Source organism: Anolis sagrei, chromosome 4 (assembly GCF_037176765.1).
Source record: "Anolis sagrei isolate rAnoSag1 chromosome 4, rAnoSag1.mat, whole genome shotgun sequence".
Taxonomy (NCBI): Eukaryota; Metazoa; Chordata; class Lepidosauria; order Squamata; family Dactyloidae; genus Anolis; species Anolis sagrei.
Genome location: NC_090024.1, coordinates 191,693,021 through 191,710,291, shown reverse-complemented (window position 1 = coordinate 191,710,291; position 17,271 = coordinate 191,693,021). Strand labels below are relative to the sequence as shown.

General features: G+C 39.6%; 1 protein-coding gene and 1 long non-coding RNA gene across 3 annotated transcripts in view; one reads left to right on the top strand and one right to left on the bottom strand.

The window, feature by feature from the left end:
- Positions 1-8,108, bottom strand: part of PRELP (proline and arginine rich end leucine rich repeat protein) — a 31,170-nt gene extending 23,062 nt beyond the window's left edge. The window contains exon 1 of one of the 2 annotated variants that reach the window (XM_060773029.2): positions 7,795-8,108. The gene's annotated coding sequence lies outside the window, so the exon portion shown is untranslated. Of the gene's footprint in view, positions 1-7,440; positions 7,508-7,794 lie in introns of those variants that run through there. The other variant, XM_060773031.2, reaches the window with a different exon arrangement.
- Positions 766-7,447, top strand: LOC137096998 (uncharacterized). Its single transcript, XR_010909885.1, has 3 exons — positions 766-1,082; positions 5,771-5,821; positions 6,503-7,447. It is a non-coding gene; the product is annotated as an uncharacterized lncRNA (long non-coding RNA).
- Positions 8,109-17,271: the final 9,163 nt, after the last annotated feature.

Sequence of the window (17,271 nt, the reverse complement as noted above, 5' to 3'; positions counted from 1 at the left end):
TTTTAAAATACTCATTCAAATAAGATCCAGCAAAAGTCATATCAAAGCCATCTGTGATTTAAGCACAAGGGAACTCTAACCACAATGCTTTTTGTCATTAAAAATACTGAAAGCCCAACACAATTCTGTTTTGCTTTTGTCAACGTTTTGGCAAGTGTTCAGGTCATGGGAGAAGGTAGTAAAGCACTTAATGACATCCACATCCTCTGCCATTTAGTTGTGTTATGGACCCCATGCAGGTTTCTTTTAAAAGCCAGTTCAGAAATGTTGAAGGCCCTTAAATTTATGACCCAACCTCTGAGACCTAGGGATGGCCTCTGGTGAATGTCATTAAAGGTAATGCATTGAATACTAGCCACAGTTGCTCACAGCTTGTCATCCACACCTACACACACATAACCCCCCCCCCCCCCCCCCGTGCAATTTGCATTTCTATTTAGAAACTAAAACAGAAGTCTTAGATAATGTTAGAGAGCCAGTGATGTGAGTGTTTGATTACGAATCTGGAGACCAGGATTCAAAACTACGCTCAGCTTTCCTGTCTCGTGCAATAAACATGCTATTTTCATTTTATAGAATGGACTGAGCTGATAAGCCTAAGGGTGGGAAGGAAGGCACTGCAGCATGGCCAGCCAAAACAAAAAAAATCCAGAATGTCTATAAAATGAATAAGTGTAGGATGAACCCAACTCATCACAATATAAAAGAAAGCAAAAAATATATAACAATCTGCCTGGCACACTCAAAACATTAGATGGGAGGGAAAGCACCACAAAGCCTTAAAAGCAATGTTTTTGTACGCAGATATGCTTTTAGTTGGAAAAGCATGTTTCTCTTGCAGAGGGATAGAGGACATTATTCAATCCAGCACTACTGATGAGACCGAGACAATGGTTTTGCCTTCATCTAATAGGAAGAGACTTCCCCATGATCATGTGGGGATAGACAGCTGTATAGGAATTAACATGTTTTACATGTCTACTTTTGCTGTCTTTGACAGAAGCACTGACAGATCCCTAAAGAAAAAAGAGAGGAGAGAGAGAGAAGAGAAGAGAAGAGAAGAGAAGAGAAGAGAAGAGAAGGTGAACTAGAAAACATTATTTTCCTCCCTGTCTCATATTATATTGTTCAAAGGTTTGCATTGATTAATCTTTGCTATACAGCTTTTTTTAGAATGCCAAAACACTGATTTTGTTGGAGGTGCAATAAATATTATTTTATTTTATCGATCATCTACATTCCCTGTGAGTGGCTGAATAGGCAGCGCCTAGAGCACTGCTTTGCCTGGGGGGCTATAAGGATGTTTAGATGCTCTTCGTAGCAGCTAGGTCCAACATTTTGAATTCAGAATAGGGATGGTATATAGCATACTATTTTTTTTATTAGAAAGTCAGTGTAATATATGAAGAAAAAATGTAAAAAGAGTGACCAAAAGGGAGAATAAGAAAACAACACTCCAGTGGGAAAGCTGCAGTTCTCCTACTGCAAGTCATGTTCTTGAATGATTAATTCCTTGCATCTATATCCAATTTGTCCATTCATTCTACTGGGATTTACTTGCACACAATGTGTTTGAATTAAACAGTGTTGGTGCAGTGGGTAATGTGTTGGATTAAAATGAGAGAAATCTTGGTTTGAATGCTTAATCATCTGTGAAGCTGCCTGAGTGACTACAAATACATATCTCTTACTGGATTTATTGGCTTGATGGGATTCAAACATGAATTTAGCAAGTCCCAGGCCAGCACATGACCACAACATCATGTGTGTCCCCAGTGCCTTATACTGAAGGAAACTATCAGCTATATAGAATAATAAACTTTCCTCTTGCTGGCTGTAGATCTCTTGAGCTTCATTAATATCTGGAGATGCTGGAAAATGAACCCAAAACCTTCTGACCAAAGCATGTGTTCTGCCATTGATTTAAAATATTTCCTATATCCAGCATCCATTCACTCTTTTAACTGTGACCTCAGGGCATACTAAAACATAGAGATAACATTGTTGGTTATATAGAGATTGGAAAAGCTTCCCTTTTTGCAATACATCTCCCAGCTTTCTCCAGTCAACATTACCAAAGACCATAGGCATCTGGGATTTGTCCAACAAGGATAACATTTCCAGGCTCTGGACTACAATTTGGCTTGTGCTCCTAATGTCTAAGGACTGGAGTTCCTCATTTATGCAGCACAGATTTGAGATTCTTCCCATAATATTTAGGCTTTCATTGTTTATCTCTCTGCTTTCATACATCTTTTGCTTTCCATTGTTTATATGAGTCATAATTCTCCAGTCTATGACAAAAACATTCAAATTCATGAGAGTGAGAGAGAGACTATGTATGTGTGTGTATGAGAGAGAGAGTCATCAACAACCACAAAGCAAACATGTGATGAAGCCAAAGTAAATACTGAAACTCCCATGTGTTTGCTAGCATGTACAATCTCTAGCTGAAAAATGTTGCATATTTGAGTGAGTGGTTTTCTTCTGCCTCCTGTCAGAAGAATTACTACCTTATCATTCTTCCAATTTCTGGTAGCATGAATAGAGTTTGCATAGGAATCAATGGCAACAGGGAGAATTTTATCCTTAGTAGAAAATATACTGAACAGTGGAAAAGTACTGCTGAAAACTACCTTCTCCCATGGGCCCTGGAAGGAGTGAAAAGCCAAGAAGGAGAATATTGCTTGTTCTTGGCTAGAGTCATCACATCATTCATTGATCCAAATTGTATGGGTGTGCATGAAGGAGCAAGGTTTGACTGCCACTGACTTTTCAGTCGTACTGCCCAAACTGTGCCTGTTAGAGCAGATAGAAAATCAACATCAGACCTCTTGGTTAGTTCTCCTGACAAAATACATCAGGAGCTGTGGACTTCCGACTCGGTATCCGAATCTCTTAGAAGAGTTAGACCCAAAAATAGTTGCTCAACGAGTATTGGATATAGAAGGCCAAAAAGATATCGCTACCCTCAGTAAAGCTGGCTCACTGAAATGGTTAGGCCGCTTTAAACATACTTTCCAAACAGCTCGATATCTAAAAACAGAAATGCCTAAACACCTTAGGAGGGTATTTACCAGAGCTCGTTTTGAACAGCTGGATACAATGGACAAGCACGGAAGGTTTAATCAAGTCCCATACAACGAACGATTTTGTATTTGTGGAGCACCAGAGGTGGAGGATATCACACATGTATTGTTCAACTGTGAGCTGTATAAGAAAGAGAGAGACCATTGCCTTGGACCATACATTATTCAAAAAACACACTGGGACCCATATATTAAAACCTCATTTTTGTTGGCCGGACAGAACCCTAAAATAACACACAAAACAGCCCTTTTTCTATTCAAAGCAACTCGGCTGAGAATTGCACATTTAGAATCAATTGGGGTAAACTGTGGAGGTGACGCAGACATTTGATCTGAAGGAGATCCTGTTGACAGCTTGTTTATTTCAACTCCTTTTATACCGAGGGTTGTATGTTGTATGTATGACTATGTATGACTATGTGTTAACTGTGTTATGTGTTAAATGTTTTGATACGGCCAATAGGCCAATCAATAAAACGTATCTATCTATCAGTCGTACTGATGGGATATGTTCTTTGAAGAAAGTATCTGGAATAAACTTGCTAAATAATATTTGCACACAGAGGGATTGCTAATTTTCAGTATCCTTATCACTTGTGCTCTTTTTCATTACTTCAGGCTCACTGCACTCTACCATATGCCCTAGCAAGAGCAGCACAAAAATGCAAACATCATGCATTCATTTTGTGCATGTACGATTTGCAGACAGGGTGTATCATTATGGTGAAAAACCTGTCATTTGTATTTTTCCCATTCAGTTTCACAGTATAAAATGAAAAGAAGCGACAATTCAAAACAAAGACACCTGCACTTTCTCCAGGCACAGCACTACATGTATTTCTAGGTGGGAAGTTTCTCTTTTATTGAGCCAGAGTGGTTATAGACATAACCTAGGATACAGGACACATCCTAGGCAAATACAATACAAATAACCTGTGAGGCATCTTCTCTCACACACAATTCAGTGGCAAAGGCCAATTAGATATCTTCCGCCATCCTCCTCCATTCCCCAGTATAATTGCCTAAGCCTATGAAGTTTCAAGCAACTTATATTTCAGGTTTTTGCAATGCTGAAATAGGTTTCCTAAAATCTGAGCTGAGAATTTTTTTATTTATTTATTTTATTCCCCATATTTGTACCCCACCCTTTTCACCCCAAAGGGGACTTAGGGGCCTCACAACCGGCAGCAATTTGATGCCCAACAAACAACAAATTCCAAAAATAACAACTATAATTAAGACCAGCAATAAAACATAAATTGTTAAAATAGCAATTAGAACCACCAAGTTCAAAATTGTAGTCCAGAATCAGTCCATTAGTCTTTCGCATTAAGAGTTCTCAAGTATTGCCTTGCTATAGTTACTGCTCAAAAGCTTGGTCCCATGTCCATGTCTTAAGCTTTTCCTGAAAGACAGGATGGAGGGGGCTGTTCTGATTTAATTAGAGGGGCCACCATTGAGAAGGCCCTGTCACTCGTCCCCACCAGTCACACTTGCGAGGGTGATGGGACTGAGACCAGGGCCTCCTTAATCTCTGTGATGGTTCATAGGAGGAGATATGTTTGGTTGGGTAGGCTGGGCTGGAACCATTTAGGGCTTTATAGGTTAAAACCAGCACTTTCAATTGTGCTTGTTAGCAGACTGGAAGCCAGTGGAGCTGATGTAACTGGGGGGGTGGTTTGCTCCCTGAACAATGTTCCAGTGAGCAATCAGGCTGCCGCCCATTGGACTATTTGGAGCTTCCAAACAGTCTTCAAAGGCAACCCCACGTAGAGTGATTGTAGTAATCTATATGGGATGTAACAAGAGTATGGACCACTATGGCCAAGTCAGACTTCCCAAGGTACGGATGCAACTGACACACAAGTTTTAGTTGTACAAAAGCTCCCCTAGCCACTGCCAAGACTTGGGGTTTCAGGCTCACATCCAAGCTGTGAATCTGTGCCTTCAGAGGGAGTGTAACCCCATCCAGCACAGGCTGTAACCCTATGACCTGGAACCTCCTTTCCAGCTTGGCCAAAAAAGGTAATGCTGCCTACATTAGGTTTCCCCAACTTGATATGCCTGTTGATATGCTGGACTATGACACCCATCATTCCCAGTCACTAAGAAAAATAGAAGTAGTAAGCCAACACATCTGGAGGAGCTCACGCGTTATCACTCCAGAGCTTTAAAATGGATAGCCCCATATTTCTGCCTCCTGCAAAATTCTGGGAAATGTAGTTTAGGGCAAAGCCTTTTGAATTCTCAGCTACAGAAATCCTTGCCTTCCCAAACCACATTTCCCAGAATCCTGCAGGGTTGCTTGCTTTAAAGCCCTGGTGTGATATTGTCAAGTAAGGTTGGACCTCACTCAAAACACCCTGAAAGGCACAGACAGAACTTTGAACTGTTACAATAAATAACTGTAATAAATTACACCAATACACATATAGCTTAGATCACATGTATAATGCCTGGCTTCAGTAGTCCTCACAACAGCCTGGCAAAGAAGATTAGTGTTCCAAGCTGAAGGAATACTGTTTTCTTTGTGACTTGGATGGATTTTGAAAGTGGGTGTGTGTCTTAATCCACAGCTCTCAATACTAGCCATAGCCAATGTAGTATATCACCTACTTTTGAAAGAAGTGTCATCCCATAAGACATAAGTATCTTATTCTTGCCACTGGGTTGCTTTTCAGACATACTTGGTTGCAATACTTGGGATATTTTTGGTTGATCACAACGAGCAGGTAAATCTGTCCTGCTGCTTGAACTTTCCCTCTTTCTTCAGGAGAATAACTGCATAACTTTTTAAATCATAATTGCTCATTTGTGCCTCATATATCACACCCAACTATTCCTGCTCCTCTTCCTTTTTTCCCTTTAGTGGAGGCATATTTTCCCAACCTTTTTTTCTTCTGTATATTTAATCTCTGTCAAAGTCACATGAGTTGGATTTTATTCCAGTGGGAAGGTCAGTGCAAAATGTATCATGCTGCTTAAAAGCAATTCTTCCCCTGGCAGGCACATGACTTTCTAAGCACAGCAAGAACAGATTGAAAGGGGCATTGCAAAAAGTACCTTGCAAGCCAACTTCCAAGGGAGGTGTCTTCCACTGCAATGGGGAAATGTCAGATAATAGAAGAGTGGTTGCTGAGATCATATGGGAAACAGAACTTCAGTGGAAATCTTTCAGCCACACCTAAACTCAACCTACTTATTCAGAGAAAGTTTGTACAAATGTATATTTGTAAAACAAAATGTGTAAATTTCACTGTTTTGAACCACAGCTCCCAGTGGCCTGCTGGCCAGGGCATTCTGGGAGTTGAAGTCTGAAAAAGGTTATGTTTTCAAGCTCTGAGTTAAAATATGTTCTTTTACATTTATCACCAGAGATTCAAAGCATGTTTTGTTTCTCTCTCTCTCCACAGTATCAACAGAAAATTTGGAAAGGACAGGAGAAGTGGCTGAAACAACTTTCACAAATGGAAGGAGTAATCCTGTTAAATATTTGTGTCTGTGTTTAGTATCCCAGGTGTATTCCCTAAGAAGCTTTGAATTCAGTCCATATATGTCTGAAATCAAACTATATAAATAAACACTGTGCCAACTAACTTAAGAGTAAGCTCCTTGAAACTCAAGCAATCGGTGTAGGATTGTATTGATGTAACTTTGCTTAACTCAAACTTTCATTGCTGAGTTGGTAGTGAAACAGGAAAAGGTTTAAGGGCATGTTTACATATCCATACTCTTAGGAATAAAAATGGATTGAAATCAATAAGATCTGTTTCAAAAAAATAAATATATTGATATTGGTGTGCAGCAGTGAGACTTTATGCATAATGTAAGCCTTGCTGAGTTCAGTGAGACATGCTTAGGAAATGTGTACAGAACTGAAACAGCCATTAGGTATATAAAACATTTGGATACTGAAATTGCAGCTTTGTAATATATGGATAATTGATTTTTTACTTCTGGAAAATCAGGCAGTTTAGGTAGTAGACACACAAAGGCATTTCTTTGTTGTATCTTTAAATCTCTCACCTCCCAGAAATGAAAAGAATTTGAATTACTTCCCAGTGAGAGGAAATAAACATCACAAGATCTTCTCAGATGTAGCTGAATCTTCATCATCAATTATTCAGCAACTTTGAAACTTTTTACCCCATTTTACAACCTTGGAACACTTTATAAAACTGACATGAAATCAACAACCAAATGCATTACTTACTCGGCAAGCAGAATAAACAGATTGTCTTAATTATAAACTCATATCCTTGGAATCTTTCCATTCCCCCACCCTGCCAAAATTCAGACTGCCCTATAATGAAACAATATTACTCAGGCTAAAGAAGTCCAAAATGCTCACCTTTCTTTTCCGTGTGTAGACTGCATGTGTATGAGAGATGAATGTGGGTGTGTGCAACACGTGAGGAAGGGGTTTTCCTAAATGCATCTGCTCTGGAAACAATTTCAGCACCTTAACCACTACCGTCACATGCAATTTTCCATCCTTTTGTTGCTAAGCATAACTCGTGCAACCAAGTGAAATGAAAACAACCTTTGAAAACCTAATTTCAAAATACCCACTGAATGACAGGAGGAAAGGTAGAGAGTGAAAAGTCCCGTCTGACCACTGGTTAAGGAAAAGCTGACTACTTTAAGTCACCGTTCATTCAACTAGTGAGACCATCCCCAAATAGGTGACATCTCCAGAGCTTACCTGTTGCTACCTGCCCTTCCTTCTCCTCCTCCCTGCCTGAACTTTAACTTCCAGGGCTCTTCCTCCCCTTCTTCCTTGAATATGTCTTCTTCTTTCTCCTCCTTCTCCTCCTTACTCCAGTCCGGTTCTGAAACAAATGAGCCACCTCCAAGCCCTGCTCCTTTGCTCTGGTTCTGTTCAGCAGAGATTCTCTCAGAGAGGGTGGGTGGGAGCAAGGGAAGGAGGAGAAAGTCACAACAATAACGTCTTTCTCTGGCAGCCAAACTCTTCAGAGTTTAATCCACACACATGTCCTGCCTGCCTGCCTGATGAAAGAATCATGCAGAATAATGTTTCCTTCTGCTGGGGCAAGACAGCTCCCCACCAGTGTTGTTAAACATAGTACACTTTAAAAACACCTCTGGGAACATTAACCCCCTTTAAGTATGATGTCTTCTCCTAACTTTGCTGCACACCCATGTGTGTCAGTTTTTTCAAGTACCAGGAAGGAAATGTGGGTTTCTTGTGTTTTGCAGTGAATAGCAGTAGTGTATACATGCCATAATCTTTTTAAAAGACGGTTATTTTACTCTTTTGATCTCTCTTGGTTGCAATTATTCAAATTGACAAATGCCAGGATTTTAACATTCAAGTGAATTGTCTGCTTGACTGCTAAAATCACCTCCTTCCACTTCAGGGGATGTTGTCAGCTTAAAGGGTCAAAGGGTGCTCTGGGAGCTGGCTTAGTGATTGATAAGGCTTGGACACAAAAGGCACAATAGCCCAGGGCAAGGGTAGATCAGTTCTACTTTGTCAGACCTACATTGGGGTTTTTTGACTGGTACCCCAAAATCTAGAGGCATATGTGAAAGTCTATGTATATGTGCCTTCAAGTTGCATGTTGATTTATGGCTATCCCATGAATTTTAAAAGGAGATTCCACCTGAACATTAGCAAGAACTTCCTGACTGTGAGAGCAGTTCAGCAGTGGAACTCTCTGCCCCAGAGTGTGGTGGAGGCTCCTTCTTTGGAAGCTTTTAAGCAGAGGCTGGATGGCCATCTGTCAGGGGTGCTTTGAATCTGATTTTCCTGCTTCTTGGCAAGGGTTTGGACTGGATGGCCCACGAGGTTTCTTCCAACTCTATGATTCAAAGGGTTTTATTAAGCAAGGAATACTCAGGGTGCTTTTGCCAGTGTCTCCCTATGAAATACTGTCTACAGCACCTGGTATTCATTGGCAGTCGTCCATTCAAGTACTAATCATACAAGAAGTTGGCCTTCCAAGTAGTTTCATACAAGAATCTACTCCTAGTTACCTTCATTTCTATAAGCAACCTATTACTGTTGTGTGCCTTCAAGTCATTTTATAACTTATGAGGAACTTATCACAGGGGTTTCTTGGCAAGATTTGTTCGGAGTAGTTTTGCATTTACTGCCTTCTGAGAAAATGTGACTAGCCTAAGGTTACCTAGTGGATTTCCATGCGTCATCAGGCATTCAAACTTTGATTTCAAGATTTAGTTCAGCACTGAAACCACTATACTCTGCTGGGGAACCGGAATATCAAGGCAGGTAACCCACAATATCTGCTTTGTGAACTGGTTTATCTGAGCCCACACTGCTATGCAATCCAGTTCAGTGTGGATTTTATACAGCCATGTGGAAGGGACCTGGATCTAATTGACATTTTTTGTAAAAAATAATAATAAAGGTAGTACAAAATTCTTGTTGGTATCCTAATTCCATTCTTCTTTCTGCCCACTATTGCAATGCAATATGGCACTAAATATGGAGCTTGGAAACATTACATTGGAGACTGCATCTTCCAGGACCCTCCAGCAACCATGGCCACAAACCATGTGGATTTGGTGTTCTTGGAATTGTAGTCCACAGTAATGTCATATCCAAATTGTGCTGAATAATAACTTCTAATGGAAATTGAGTCAGAACATGGAAAGTTATCTTTAAAAATAATGTACCACAAGCTGGAGTGGTACAATGAAGATGCGCTGATCCTAGAGCATCAGCCTAGCATTGCTCAGGGCCCCTCTACACATGCATTATAACCTAGGTTAAATCATCTTAAAATGCAGGAGGAATAAGGAAGAATTGGATTAAGGTCTGGAAAACATTAAAACAGTTCGCCATTTCATGTCATCTTCCAAATCAATCCATCAGGTGAAAAAGTTCCTTAAAACCATCTATTCTGCAAACCCTTGATCCCATAACCTGGGTTTGAGCTTCTTCTGGAAGGTCATTTTAAAAGCAAAAATAACAGGTGTAACTTCTTAGTTCTTTCCTTTCTGCCACTTGTCACTAAAAATTACTCTATTCCAGCTGCTTTCTGATCTTATGATATACAGTGAATCCTTGGTTTCTTCCGCTATTTGGCTCTAGGACTCTCAGTGATTCCAAAATTTGTGAATGTACAACCCTCCCTTATATACAATAGTGCAATAAAATGATTCCCCTTATATAAAATGGCCAATTCAAGTTTGCTTTTTGGATTTTTTTTCAAGCCAAGGATATGGAGGGCTGACTCTACAACATATAATTTCACCAAAAGGAGACTTCTCTAAAGCCAGAAGAAACCATTGATGGCTCATTATCTGAGAATCAGGGAAGCTACTGTTGTGGGATAAGGTGCTCCCTGCTGCTTGAACTATTGGCCATCAGACTTCTGTGTTCTATCTGAATTTACATCTGCTCCAGTTCCCAATACATGGTTGATCTAACTGAGGAAGCTGGAGTTTCTAATCCTCTGAAATATGTAGCCAAAAGCTATCCTTTTCTGGAAATAAGAAGGATGAAAGAATTAAAATGCAAACAAGACAAAATAAATAAGAAATGTAAGAACCTGTGTTCCAGGACTTTTTCAATTGACCCAAATTTATACATTTCAGAGGATCAAAATGTAATTAGGATAAACTGATCAAAGTTCCCCTTGCTTCACTATCCATGATCCCAACCAGAGGAAAAGTAAAGTGAATGAATTGGTTAGAACTCATTGAGGAAGATATCAATAAGTTGGATCCAGAGATGGGTGACCAGAATGATTAAATATCTGGAAACTAAGACTTACAAAGAATTACTTAGAGAGCTAGAAAAGAAGAATGAGAAGTGAAACGACAGCTATCTTTAAATATCCAAAGTGACGAAGCAAGCTTTTTTTTTTTTTTGCTGCTCCAGAGACCACAACATAAACCAATGCACTGAATGTACAAAAAAGATGTCACCTGATGATTTTTGTACTGTTCAACAGCCAAATGGATTGCTTTGTAGGTTGCCAAACTTCATCTTTGAAGATCTTTAAACAGAACTTAGATGGGTCTCTTTCTGTTTTGTTGTGTATTCCTGTATGGCTGGGAGTTGGACTAGAGTGTCTTGTTGGCTTCTTCCTACTATAGGATTGTATGACCTCTACTTGTTATACTAAGTAAGTGGTAATAAAATAAGTTCTGACCCCCTCCCCAGTTCTCAATATGGTCTCTTTCTCATGAAACAGTTATAATATTGTTGCCACTGTAATTGCCACAATTTCACCTGCTGAAACCTAGGTCATTTAGAATTCTGTGCCAAAAAGCTCCAATGCCTCACAAAACTATAGATATAAGAATTCTATGAGATGGAATTGTGGGAGTTATAGCAGTGTTGAAGTGCTATAATGTGTGTAACCTGAGAGAGCTTGAGATCTGGCATTATTCCAATAGGATTGATTTATCATTAATTGTAGAGGTTCCTTCTCTATCCTTTTTTTCTGTTTCCCCTTCAAAAATACAAACACAGAGACTACAATACCAAAACACTTCGTGAAAATAATGGACGTCATGCAGCCTAAATATAGTTTTGATTGAAATATTCATGTCCAAGAATACATTTACTTTCTCTGCATAGATTGGTTCTTTCACTCCGTGTTTCTCAAATATCACTAAAATTTGTCTAGTGCAAGATTTTACCCTATATTACTGGCTCAAATTTCATTTATCACAAACCATTAAGTGCATTGCTTGCAAAGGACTTAAAGTGGCTGCTTTGCAAACCTTTTCTTTTTGCTCCTTGATGCCAATGAATATTTATTCCATGTCTGGAATTATAATTCTTGGAGCAAGTCCCGAGGAGATTACATATTTTTAGGTACAATTTCTTTCAGGTAAGAGCAGAGTGCTATTTAGAAGGCAAAAAACTGTAGTAATGACTGCAGCTGTTATCTACACAGCAGACTGTTGCACTGAGGGACATCCATTTTGTACACACAGAGCGCTCCATTGCCAGAGGTGAATCATTTTCTGGACTCAGCTAGCATTGGAAGGAACAGTCGCTGGGACACTGTGAACTCAGAGGAAAGTATGCATTGGCCCTTTTGCCATTTGTACACAGTTCAGCATATTTGACGATAGGGCTCATAAACAGAAAGGGATGAGAAGCAAGCCTGAGGTCAGGGATGCTGGAGAGCTGGTATCACTTAGTCCCTTCTGCTTGTGCTTTTCTTCCACCTTCTCATATGCAAGTGCTCCTTCTTTATATGCTCTAGGCTGGGGAAACATGGGCTGACTGGTGGTGCAGAGCAGCAGCTGGCTCCCAGCAAGAAGTGCTTGCTTTGTTAATCAGCTTACTCTCTTATTCCTTTCATGCATCAATTTTAAACATAGCTGTTCCCCTTCCCTAATGAGCTTTCTGGCACATTCTCTTCTAGGAATTTAAAAGACATTCCTGTGGGATTGTCCTTGCAGCTTTATATAACTTGTACCCATTGCCTTTGATGATTTTCCCAAAGTACTGCATGATCTTCTGTCTACTTCTCTCCCCTTCTCCTCTTTAGGACCAATTCCATGACTAGGCACATGACTAGAAGAAACAGCACATGCCACCCACTGTAAATTCTTCTTCTGTGTTTATGGCAGCACATAAATTGGTCCATGTAAACTCTAGCTCAGGAGATATATCAGCTCACAAAAAAGAAGTTAAGTGATTGTGTGGTTCATGATTAAAAACAAAATAATACCCTAGGAGTATGGGCACAATTTCACCATATTTTGAGCATCTTTGGCCCAGAGGAGGTCTATTTTGTAATAGGAAGTAAACTGGATGTTGATATCCTGGATACTTTCTGTGGTTAAAAAAAGCCATGTGGTTTCAAAATGGTTCAGAGGGCTAAATAGATGAAAAAAGTGCTTCGAGGGCATTTGGGAACAAAAAGAAAATATATTTTATTTGTCGGGAGGTCTAGCAATTGTACGGTACTCCAAGATCTACTGTGGGGACCAATGCTGTCCTCTGACTTTGAGAGCTGTTTGACCTTGTGTCGTACTAAGATGGATGTTTTTGCCCTTAGGTCTGCCATCTTTGGAGTCCATCCCACAGCAGATCAAGTGGGTGATTTTTCTTCTTCTATGAACTTGCATCATTCTGCTGCATTTTTGGCTGGTACTAATAAAAGTATTATTACCTAGAGTGTTGTGTGGTTTCTGGGCTATATGACCGTGCTCTAGCAGCATTTTCCCCTGATGTTTCATCTGCATCTATGGCAAATCATTACTCAGCTGTGGTGAAACGTTATTACCTAGCTTTTGGCATAGGACTGTCTAGTTTGCAGACACCATTTATTTACTATATTTATACCCCACCCTTCTCACCCTGAAGGGAACTCCGAATGGCTTACAGATTGGCAACAATTCAATGCCACATAAACAAACATGTAAAAATAGGCATATATATTAAAATATAAAAGTTAAAAACCATCTCTGCATTAAAGCCAATTATTAAAACCACAGAAATCCAAAGTCACAGTCCAGGAGCTATTCCAGTTGTGTTGCACTTATTTCATATCTACTTATTGCGCTGAATTGATCTCCAAAGGCTTGGTCCCAGAGCCAAGTTTTTAATTTCTTTCTAAAGGTCAAGAGGGAGGGAGCTGACCTAATTTTGCTGGGAAGGGGATTCCACAGCTGAGGGGTCACCACTGAGAAGGCCCTGTCCCTCGTTTCCACCAGTTGCAGCTGCGAAGGACGTGGGACCAAGAGCAGGGCCTCCCCAGAAGATCTTAATCTCCGAGATGGTTCATAGAGGGAGATATGTTCAGATAGGTACGTTGTGCCAGAACCATTTAGGCCTTTATAGACTAAAGCCTACACTTTGAATTGTTCTTGGTAGCAGACTGGCAGCCAGTAGCGATGGTGTAACAAGGGAGTTGTGTGCTCTCTGTATGCCATTAAAGCATCTCAAAACTTTTCAAAATCTGTTTGATCTCCTTCAATGAAAGATGAAACAGTGCAGAGAGCAATAAAAATATTGCAGTTATGGAACAAAGTCCCAAAGAGCTTGCATTCCATGTGATCCAAAACAGAGTGGAATTACTTATACAACCAAAAATGTTACTAAATTATAAAGTCACATTTCTCTCTTTCAAGCAGCTTTTTAAATGTTTCCTAACAAAAACAACTTTTAAAAATGGATTAAAACTAGGTTTGGGTGGAAGAAGCTCTGATATAATTTGTGGGCTCAATTCAAATTCCAGAAACCAAGTGGGCTGTTACAAGCTTAGTGAGCCAGCTGGTACATGGCCTTAAGGCTATCACTGCTGAAGTTTCTTGGAGAATGAGGCATCTCCATTCATTTATATTATCCAAAAAATAGTATCAGGTATAGTATCAAAGCTTGCAAAATTATTATTCTTTCTATACAGCTCCTACAATTCCATAGCCAGCATTGGCTGCACAATTTGACAGGAACATACAAGAAGAGGAAAAGGTTTATGAGCACTAGCCCTCCCCTTCCCAACATATACACCGGCTTCAGCCTCAGGCCTCCACACACCTGGTGGCTAGATGTGGACGTGGAGCTCTCATGTACTTAGAAACTCGAGGGACCCCAGTTTCAGAACATGCTGATTGTACTGAGAGATTTACACATGTTTCTGCAAATGTGAACATTCTCCCTTTGGCCCTTTTGCTCAATGAGCACAGCTTCCAGGCTGCAGCTGGCAGGAAGGCGCATGTCAGCAATGGGAAGACAGCATAGTTTTAGAACTTTATTGTAGGAAGTTACTATCCCAAGACAGTTGCATAATTGGATGAGCACTTTCGTTATTGCACCTCTCTTTATTCTCTCAATTATAGCAATTCCCTGATACAGGATTCTGCAATTGTACTTCTACATACCCTCTTAACCCTGTCTATTCACACTTCTGCTACTCAGAAATTTTATTATGATTTTTTCAAAAATAAATGTTTCAATTAATTTTAAAGGCAAATGTTGAAATTACAGGGATAGTGAGGAGGTGGGTGGAAAGTAGTAAAGAAGAAAAACCCCACCCCTTGACTTGATTTCACTGTCACTATTCCAGCACAGATGTAGAATTGACCCATCACACAAGGTGGGACTGGAAGCCATTTAATGAGTTATTCTCATCAATAGCAGGGATAAGTTTATTTATTTTATTTATTCAATTCACTTGTACACTTGTACCACTTTTCTCACCCTGGGGAGGGGGGGAGGGGATGGACGGACAGACTCTAAGTGGTTTCCAACATATTTATGGCAAAATTTAATGCCTCACATACATATAAAACCTAACATAGTGCAACCATAACATATAACTATCAATCAGATCATAAAAACTTAACAACATTTAGACAATTTTAGCCCAAACTAATTACTTTTTTTTTCAAGCAATGAGCTATGGCATGTAGCTTTAATCCTCCTTCCATGTGTTGGGAAAATATTAATAAAGTTCTTGGGTGTATGTCCATTTCAATCAGCTTATCAAGCCATTGCTTCTCATATGATTGCAACTGTGAGCTGAGTTTCAAGCACAGCATGAACTAAACAGCTTCCTTCCATTGTTTAACTGGATTTTCATACAATCCATATTCAGAGCAATTTCAGAGTCCAGCACAGAATGTCTTTCACTTCCAGTTGTCTCATGACATACACATGATTTATGCAGGCAGATGTTTGTCTCATTCAACAATGCCCATTCCCATGAAGCAATCCCATGAGGCCATTGGTATGATGGAGGGGAGGGAAAGTGGAAGTGAGAAAGGTAACTGTGCTGAAGGAATAGTTTCTTCTCCCTCTGCAGTTTGTAGGCTTTGCTGATGATGGCATGTGCACCCTACTACCAGTTTGCTATCTCCCCATGGTTCTACCATCACTAGTTATTAACAGTCAAAATCTTCCAATAGCTCCCAGTCCCAAAACATTCCCATCACCTCCCTTTCCTCCTGACACACACACATTATCAGTTATCATCAGTTATCTTGCCATGAACTGACATTTTGAATATGGCTCTAAAATATCCTTTTGCGGTGATCCATTGGCTGCTCATGGCTCACTTTGATTCAGAAAAGGATCTGTCTCCAATTACAAGACACAGTACTGCTCTTTCCAACCAGACACATTATGTTATTCCAGAATAAATAAGACATTTCCAGGACTTAGCTATGTAACTAAAACTAAATGTTGGTGTTTGGAACAATGTGTATTTTAGCTTGTAGCTGGGTGTAGGAAACCTAAAATAAAAAATCTAACAGAAAGTGGTCTATGATGTTACTGTGTATCCATGACTGCATATGAATCACACTCATCTCCATTTTTGTGTTTCAGCAAGACAAATATTTAAGGCTCTTGGATAGAGGTTTAGTAGATAATTGATTTAGAAACACAGGTAAAGCTTAAACAATACATTTAGGACAGAATACTGTTACTAATGTATCTACACATTACATATGTGCATGACTGGTTTTCAAGAATTTTGTGCTTGTCACATCAACTGCATTTTTCTTCACATCTGATAGAATCTTACTGAAGGGCTCTCTAAACTTTGCCAACATAGGGGCTTTGGCTTCATATGAATAGGGAGAGAGCAGATCCGGAGACTTTATGGTATTGAAAAACTGAAAATTCCCAGTCTTTTTCTGCTGACTTTGTTCCTGTTACTTCTCTTCCACTCTTTTGGAAGAAGGAAGGCCATGGTCTGCTTACCTAAATGCTCAACCTGTAACATCTAAACAAACAAAATGCAGACATATCAACTGTGATCATCATTATCTTCCCCTACATAAATTATGTACCATTTTAACTCATTGAAAAAGTCAATGAGCTTCAATTTTTTGTTGGCATAATAAAAATACAACCATTGTGAGTGTCTGTGCATGTATTTGTATTAGAGGAGTGGAAAAATAAAATGCTTTACTTCCTGAGCATTCAAAATTCAACATTCAACAATGAGTTATTTGGAAGTTCATATGAAGCAATGGGTGCTCCAACCTCTATAGCCTTCTGAACTGAAGTTTGGTAGAAAATCAAGTGCAACTTGTTTTTTAAAGGCACCCCAAAAACTGGCTTCAAAGACAGGAACAGAGGGCTAATGGTAGATTGAAATAAAGCAGGAATCCTGTATTCTTGTATGGTACAAAATTCAGAGGTAGAGATGACAAGGTGGCGGCGAAGCAGTGGAATCCCAACTTAAGCCCCTTCCACACAGCTGAATATTGTTTA